This window comes from Glycine max, chromosome 3 (genome assembly GCF_000004515.6).
Source record: "Glycine max cultivar Williams 82 chromosome 3, Glycine_max_v4.0, whole genome shotgun sequence".
NCBI classification, from domain to species: domain Eukaryota; kingdom Viridiplantae; phylum Streptophyta; class Magnoliopsida; order Fabales; family Fabaceae; genus Glycine; species Glycine max.
The window spans coordinates 5,928,421-5,936,353 of NC_016090.4; the positions used below are offsets into that span (position 1 = coordinate 5,928,421).

At 32.8% G+C, this 7,933-nt stretch overlaps 1 long non-coding RNA gene across 1 annotated transcript; it reads right to left on the reverse strand.

Annotated features, from left to right (window-relative positions):
• Nucleotides 1-13: 13 nt before the first annotated feature.
• LOC113001227 (uncharacterized) lies at nt 14-2,541 on the reverse strand. The gene is made up of 3 exons (XR_003266553.2): nt 2,232-2,541; nt 437-502; nt 14-348 (listed from the first exon to the last, which is right to left on the reverse strand). It is a non-coding gene; the product is annotated as an uncharacterized lncRNA (long non-coding RNA).
• Between the last annotated feature and the right edge of the window lie 5,392 nt (nt 2,542-7,933).

Consider the following 7,933-nt stretch of genomic DNA (forward strand, 5'->3'; position numbering starts at 1 on the left):
TGACGTGATAAATTCATATCCGTTGCTTCAACTTTTACATAAAAATAGATATATAAATCAGTGTTTTCTTGAGCTGCAGCACGGTCTTCTACATGTCTGCTGGTCTATTGGTGGAGTGAAATTCAAATTGAATATGGAGAGGTGATCGTAGGCAAGAAAATTTATGGTTATGGACTCATAAATTTCTAATTCTTTCCTGAATCTTGTCAACTCGTCAGCAAAGTAACATTTCCCTTTGTGTTGCCTCAGTTGGATTTCATAAGTGGCCCCATCATATTTAAATTGCACGAATTTTGGATAGTCTGGCTACCATTGTTGGTGGTAGAACGCTGGTATTTTTATCGTGTCCTAAAAGGAAGAATACAATGTTAAGCAAAAGAAAAACAATATCCAATATAGTGTTGTAAAAGTAGGCAAAGTAGGCATTTTATTTTACCCTGTCACAATGGAATACTACTCTAAACTGCAATATTAATGGGCAGCTGATAATTGGACTTCTGATCTGAAATGAGAGACCATTTGAAAATGCAGAAGTTAGCATTTGAGTATATTGTGTTTGTAAGAGAAGTTATGTTTGTTGATGTTGGAAAGAAATAGAGGCCACGGTTTGATAATATTAAAATTAGAGGTATAAATCAGTGTTTGAAAATGTACAAAAAAGAACATGTATATTAATCAATTTGATTGGCACAACATAATAGGAAGCAGTTGATAGAGTTTGGGAAAAAAAAATAAATAGAAGGCAAGAAAATTAATATTTGCAGACCTTAATTGTGATGTTGATGAAATTGAATACTAATTGAGTTTAAGTTCTTTAACATGTGACTATTAGGATGACGAAATATTAATCAAAATAAAACAACAGAACCAAATAGAAAGGTAGAAAATGAAAGTCATGAAAGAAGGTTTCAGAGTTTTGAATGAGTATAATGAAAAGAACATAATATACAATGCATATAAGACATCGTTAGTACGAAAATCGAAGCAAAAGCAGTACAACCAAATGTCTAATTTGTGCGTATCCAAGGAAGCAAAAGATCAAAGCATATGGTAATGAATTTCAGCACTGATGAAATGCAAGAAGTTTGAGTGTGCAACATGTGGACGAAGGTTGATAATAATCAAAACAGCTAGGAAGGTGAATACAACTGATGCAAATAAGACAAATAAAAGGGTGCAAAATGAAAGTCATAGAAGAAGCTTTGAGATTTTTGAATCAGCATCATGAAAACTTCATGCTTAAGTAATTAAGTGCAAAGAACAAAAGATTAGCTATGATTCAAGTATCCAAGTAAGTTATTAATATAGGTGAATTAAATCCAACCGAAACCAGTAGAGCCAAATGTCTAATTTGTGATGATAATGGATTTTAGCATTGATGAAATGGAAGAAGTTTGACTGGCCAATATGTGGACATAGATTGAAAGATATATTATATATATATATGTATGTGGTCTAAGATCACACCATGTCAATGTGAGTATCAGTTAATTTTTACTAGGATTTCTTTTCTTTTTTTGATTAAGGAAATGTCAAAACAGAAGATGCATATTACATGGTCTCTAAAACATAATCATTCGAATATGCAGGAAATAAACACAACCTGACATCACTACCCAATGTCTAAGATAACACTATGTAAATGTGAGTATCAATTGTTTTTTTTCTAGAATAGGTTTTATTATTCTTATCAAGGAAATGTCAAAACAAAACATGCATATTAGATGATGTGTAAGGCATAACCAATCGAATACCCAGGAATTAAAGACAATATGATACCACCAGCAAAAAACATCCATAAGTACCTAAACATACAGAAAATCAAAGAATGTTCTAGATCTCCAAAATGAAAACATCTAGAGTGATCAAAGGATGACATGCAGAAAGAACTGAAATAGAAGGCGTGAAAAATGGGAACTATTCAAAAATGAGATATAATTCAGAAGTGCAGCTCAATTTAAGCAATAAAACCGTGTGTCCATGGAAAAACAATTTGGGACATGAAACAAAATTTTGTAACTATTCTTGCAAGTCACTGTGGATAGACAACGATGCATGCAAACCTAGAAACCACAAATATGTGTGTCCTAAATTAGAAGCGGACAAATGGCAAAACCTCATGGCAAGATGAGAAATTTAGATGTGGGGTATGAATGAAAGATGGAATCAAAAGCAAGGAAAAAATAATGACATGAATAGACATAATTTGTGAGTATTCTATTTATACTCACCTCGTTGGAGCCAACTGATGACTACGAATTCATGGTGTCGGGGTGTGTGAAGGACTGGTTTGTGTAAACCTGAAATGGAGGGTGCAGGTTAAAGTGTTGTGTTTTGGTGGTCTGAAGTAGCGGGTACAGAAGATTAATTGCTGGCTTTTGCAAGGATTTAACTTGCAGCAACTCAACAGGTTTTGGAACTGTGGAGCATTGCAGACTACCTGTGAAAATTGGACGTGAATAGGCAGTTCACTCATTATAAAGCTAGTCAGTGATCCAAGCGGGTGAAGAGGTTTTTTTATTGATGAATGTTACAGAAAGGTTGACGTGTTAGATTGCAAAATAGTTTGTATAGTTTTAAAAATTCAATGGCAATTATTAAATTAAGAACATGTCTTTAAGTCAAAAAAATTAAGAGATAGGAAATATCAATGCATGTGGTATAATAATAATAATAATAATAATAATAATAATAATAATAATAATAATAATAATGAAGTCAATATGCATGATATCAAAAGGAAAAAAAAGATAGAAATATCATTGTTAATTTCTGCCATGTAACCTTAAGAAGGGTTATAGTTACAATGACAATCTTGAAAATAAACATAAAGTGAAAGTGAAGATGGAAGAGACACAGATCACAAAAATGAAGAGGAAAGAAAGCAAACGGAGGAAGCAAAATGAAGAAGAAAGAAAGCAAATGGAGGAAGGAAGTTGGTGAGGAAATGACGCAATCAGAGGAAGTAGGTTTCAAGTTGGTGAGAAGGCTGCAGAGGAAGGCACGTGGAGCAACCAACAGAGGTTGAAGTCTCACACGCGTAGTGTTTGTTTTTAATAGAACTACGATAATGTTTTTTTTATACCGATGTTTTTAAGTTTTAAATTTTTGTTCTATTCATATACTTTCATGCATGCTGATTAAGTTAACTAAAGTAATTTTAATTTAATCATGTGTCCTTAAATTATTTGTTGGCAATCAACATAAAATGAATTGGACATTTAAATTATTTATTATTATGATTATTATTATTATGATAATTATAATTATAATTATTGTTATTGTTATTGTTATTATTATTATTATTATTATTATTTAAATTATTTTATGTACTATGCAAAACATTATCTGGAGGAGCTAAAGGTAACGATAGTTAAACTGAGGACATTACTGGAGTTTCTGAAAGCATGTTGCTATTTATACTGTTTACATCACACTACAATTTTACATTTAAAATCATAAAGTTTATTGTTGTTGAAGGAAGTTGGATTAGGATTCTATATAATTTTTGTGTTATTATCAATATTATTATTATTATTTTAATCATTATTATAATTATTATTATTATCATTATTATTTTTATTATTGTCTTATGGTTTAATTTTGGTTTGGGGTTTATCTTCTATGTATTTGATAATTTAATGGATTTCAATTTGAATATGAATACTTTGCAGAGGCAATATAATCATTATCAAGGTTGGAAAAGAAAGCACATGGACGATAGTTGGAGTCGGTGGCTCTCCTAGGGTTTTCTCATTTGGGATCCCGGGGAAAAGGATCAAGTTGGCCCTTGTGAACAACTTGATGCACTATCTCCCTTCAACGATATTTTTTTTAATTTTTCAATAGAAAAAAAGGGTATTCTCATATACTTCATATATAAAAATTAAGAATAGAATGAAGATAAGAAGAGAAGCAAAAACAGAAAATGCTACAACGCTTCTGGAACCTTCTAGTTTTGTCAATAATGTAAAGAAAAATGACCAAAAACTTAGCAAAAGTGTCAGATGTCAAGCTCTCAGCCATGGGCACAATGGGCATTTCAAATTTTTTTCATCGTTTCAAATTATTTTCATGACACTACCAAAAATTCCAACGGGTAAAAAAAAATTGAATTGAAAAACAATTGAAAGATATCAATTATATAGTACTTGAAATTCAATTTGTAACCGTAATTCTACTATCTAGGCTGAGCTGTTAGAAAGGTTTTCAAACCCCATGTACTCTTGATTTGTTTTTTTTTTGGATGATGTTTGATATGGCCACCATCCACAATGAAAACCAACAATCTTAATGAAGCATTACAAAAATATAACCCTTTAGGCATGAACATGAATGAGATCAACAGGATATTTGTTAGCTGTAATCCATGTTTACAGTCTAACTGACAATGATATTTTCGGTTGTCACATTGATGTTGGTTGCCTAATGTGATATTTAAGAAGGTAAATATTAATATGTTACTTTTCCAACTATGTAGTTTGTGTAATAGGATTAAGTACTGAAGCATAAAAAACATAATATCTTTCATATATAAATATTGTTCAGAACAACTACATTGATAAAACTAAGAGGCTGAATATTTTAAATCCAGATATCATTCAACATCAAAATTAAGTAAACATGTTTTTGTAAACTAACAAAATAGAATTTAAAATTCTGTCACCATGATTGGCACCCCAATTTCTCTGTTTTCTAATAACTGCTTCCCAAATATCGTCAAAGGGCTTGTAGTAGAATGAAAGCTCATCTCCATGAACAAAATCACCTTCAGCAAGAAACTGGTACCATGGTTGGGCAACATACTAGCCATGAAAGCCAGGGGCAACCGGAAGGATTGGCCATTGCAATGGAGGGCCGAACTTTCTTAAAACCGTCATATGAAAACCACAAGAAGGAAGATGTATTGCTGCAAGAGGTGGAAGCTTCTAAACATAAAATTAAACTGAGTTAATTTTTTACGTAAAAAATTGAGAATATTGTAAAAGTAGTTAACATAGATTACCAGTGGTTGATGATCACCAAGCAGAGCCTGTGTGAGTTCAAGAGTCCAGACATGCATTCTAGTTGCCAGTAGGGGTCTGCCGCATGCTTGTTGTTCCAGTGGAGGAGTGAAATGGAGGTTGAAAATCCATCTGTGCTTACACGCCATAAAATTTATGGTTACTGACTCGTAGATGTCTAAGTATTTTCTCAAGTGTTTGAGGCCATCAGCAAAGAACAATTTTCCTCGATGTTGTCTGAGTCGTATATGGTATGAGGCTCTGTCATAGTGAAAGTGGGCAAAGTTGGGGTAGTCCGGCACCCACTGTTCATGATAGAATGCTGGTATTTTTATATAGTCCTGGCCAGAAAATGTGGTAATGGTAAGTGTTATGTATAAGCTAAAAGGAATTAGGAAAAAAAAACAATATGAGTAAAAGAGGATTCGAATATCACCTTGTCGTTGTGGAATGCAGTAATAAATTGTAACCTGCAGGATCACCTCATAATTAGATTCCTCATTTGCAATAACGCAGGCATGATAATTGCAGTTACAACAACCGTTTGGTGTGGAGAGAAGCAGTTAACTGAAAACAAAAGCTAAGTAAATGAAAGTTGTTTAGGGGCTTACCTCGCTTTACGCTGTTGATGATGTTATGCTCATCTCTAGGATGGCCAGAAGTTAATGTTTTTTTTCAGGAAAAAAAACTAAAACAGGAGAATCTAGGAATGTTGTGAAGCTTCTGCATCCTTTGGTATATAACCTCTCCTTCAGCGTGTTACTGGAAGCTGAAGTAGCAAATTGCATGCATTAAATTATTGCATATTCCCAAAGTTCAAATTAATGGCAGATTCATTTGGTTGGCAAGTATGCAATCTCAATCGTTGTTTCTGAAGAGTCAAGGGTTGCAGGGGGCTTAGAATCATTGGCAAGGTACACAAGTGTGTAAGCAGCTGAAGGGTTATTTGTGCATAGCAAATAATTATATTATAAATGCTTTTAATGTTACATATTCTAGGTGACAATTGGGTCTGACAATTGGGCCAGCAACATGATCAAACAATGCACACTGCGGTTTGACACTTGGTATCTAATATAATAAACTTGGGCTGATATTGAGAATTTGTGTAAAAAAAGCGCAGAGTGGAGGATAACATCATCCTAAATTTTGCACAGCCAGAAATATAATTGGAAGTTGACCTCATACATGATCATTGGATGGAAATCATATTATATCGAAAGTTATTTTTTTATAAACAAATTTGAAGTTTTGGCAGAGATGAATGCAGAGCATGTATATAGATAGATCCAATCAAATATTACACCAAAGAGGATTAAGACAATTGTTTCTAGAATCCAATGTGTTAAATAAAAACAATTGTGTAAAGCATGGCACAAAACCAAATCACATATCAAAGGAAATGCATATCAGATATACATATATGATATTTTTGGGTCAGACCAAATAAACATATGATTTTAAAATCGTCACATTAGTTAAACCTTAACAATAAAAAGTATTAGCAATGTTCAAGACAACTAAAGCTTATCTGAGTTTAAGAATTAACCACCATTCAAAAGGATGAAATATTGCAATAGTACAGGTAAAAAACAGGATTAACAGTTATCTATAACAATTGTATTAATAGTGCTGATAGTTACACAAACTATCATTGGAGGAAGCCAATAAATAGCAGCACGGTGATTTTAGCTAATAGAGTTGAGTTGCCAGTACTTTTGGTTAGATTTTCCATCGAACAAAACAAAATACGAAACATAAATAACAGGTTTACCTCAGGAATGCAATTAAACTCAACAAACAGTCTTGGACTGAGTTCTTGAAAGAAATTAATTGTTTGACATAATTGGCTTTAAAGAATTGCTCGCTAATGATGGATAGGATCCTGTACCAATCAGAAATAGAAGCATCAGGTCAATGTGATAAACAAGGAAAACAACAAAGAAGCATGAAAAAAATAGGACTGGTAGTAAAATGCAACAGTAAAATAGAAGCAAATTTGGTAAATGCATGCAACAAAACCTAAAAAAATATAAAAGGAAATGCATATCTGATATAACATATTTGATTAAAAAATTGGCCAATTAGTTTAAACTTAAGAATTAAAAGCATCAAGAGTGCTAAACAGGCATAAAGTTAATCTGATTTAACCAAGCAGGCACCATTCTAGAGTTTGAAATATTTTAGTAGCAGCAATTGAAACACAGAATTAATTGTTGTCCACAACAATCCTATCAATGGTGCTGATAGTAACAGAAACTATTAGTGGGGGAAGTGATCAAATAGCAGCACTCTAATTTGAATTAATAATAGGTTTGCATTGAACTTAACAAATAGGAAACATAGATAACAGGTTTACAGCAGAAAGGTAGTTAGTCTCATAATTGACTTGAAGGAAAAGCATTGGGTAGGATCTTGTACCAATCAGAAAGAAAAGCATCAGCTCTATCGAATAAATAGAGAAAACAACAAACTCTATATGACAGTATACACCGATATTCCCTAATTTTCGCATTGGCCAACAACACAATAATGTGGTTTTGACTATGATAATCATCTAAGAAGTACAACAATCAAAGCCAATAATGGTCCATTCCAGTGCAACAACCCAATTGATAACTTTTGTAAACAAAAAACCATGTCAGTATCGGTTAAGAACACCACAATCATGCAAATTACTCAACAAAGCAGACAAATCAAACTAGGACAACCCTAAATAACAAACAAAATAGATACAACATAAGGCCAAAGCTGGAGGGATAAAATTACCAAAAACCCAGCAAAAGTGCCACATGTGAAGCTCTCAGCCATGGGCATTTTAGGGGTTTCATTGGGCTTCTCTTTTATTATATACCTTGGAAGTATAGACAGGGATTTCATTGGGCTTTTCTTTTATTATATAGTAAATCCATGGGCGGCGGCTCCCATAT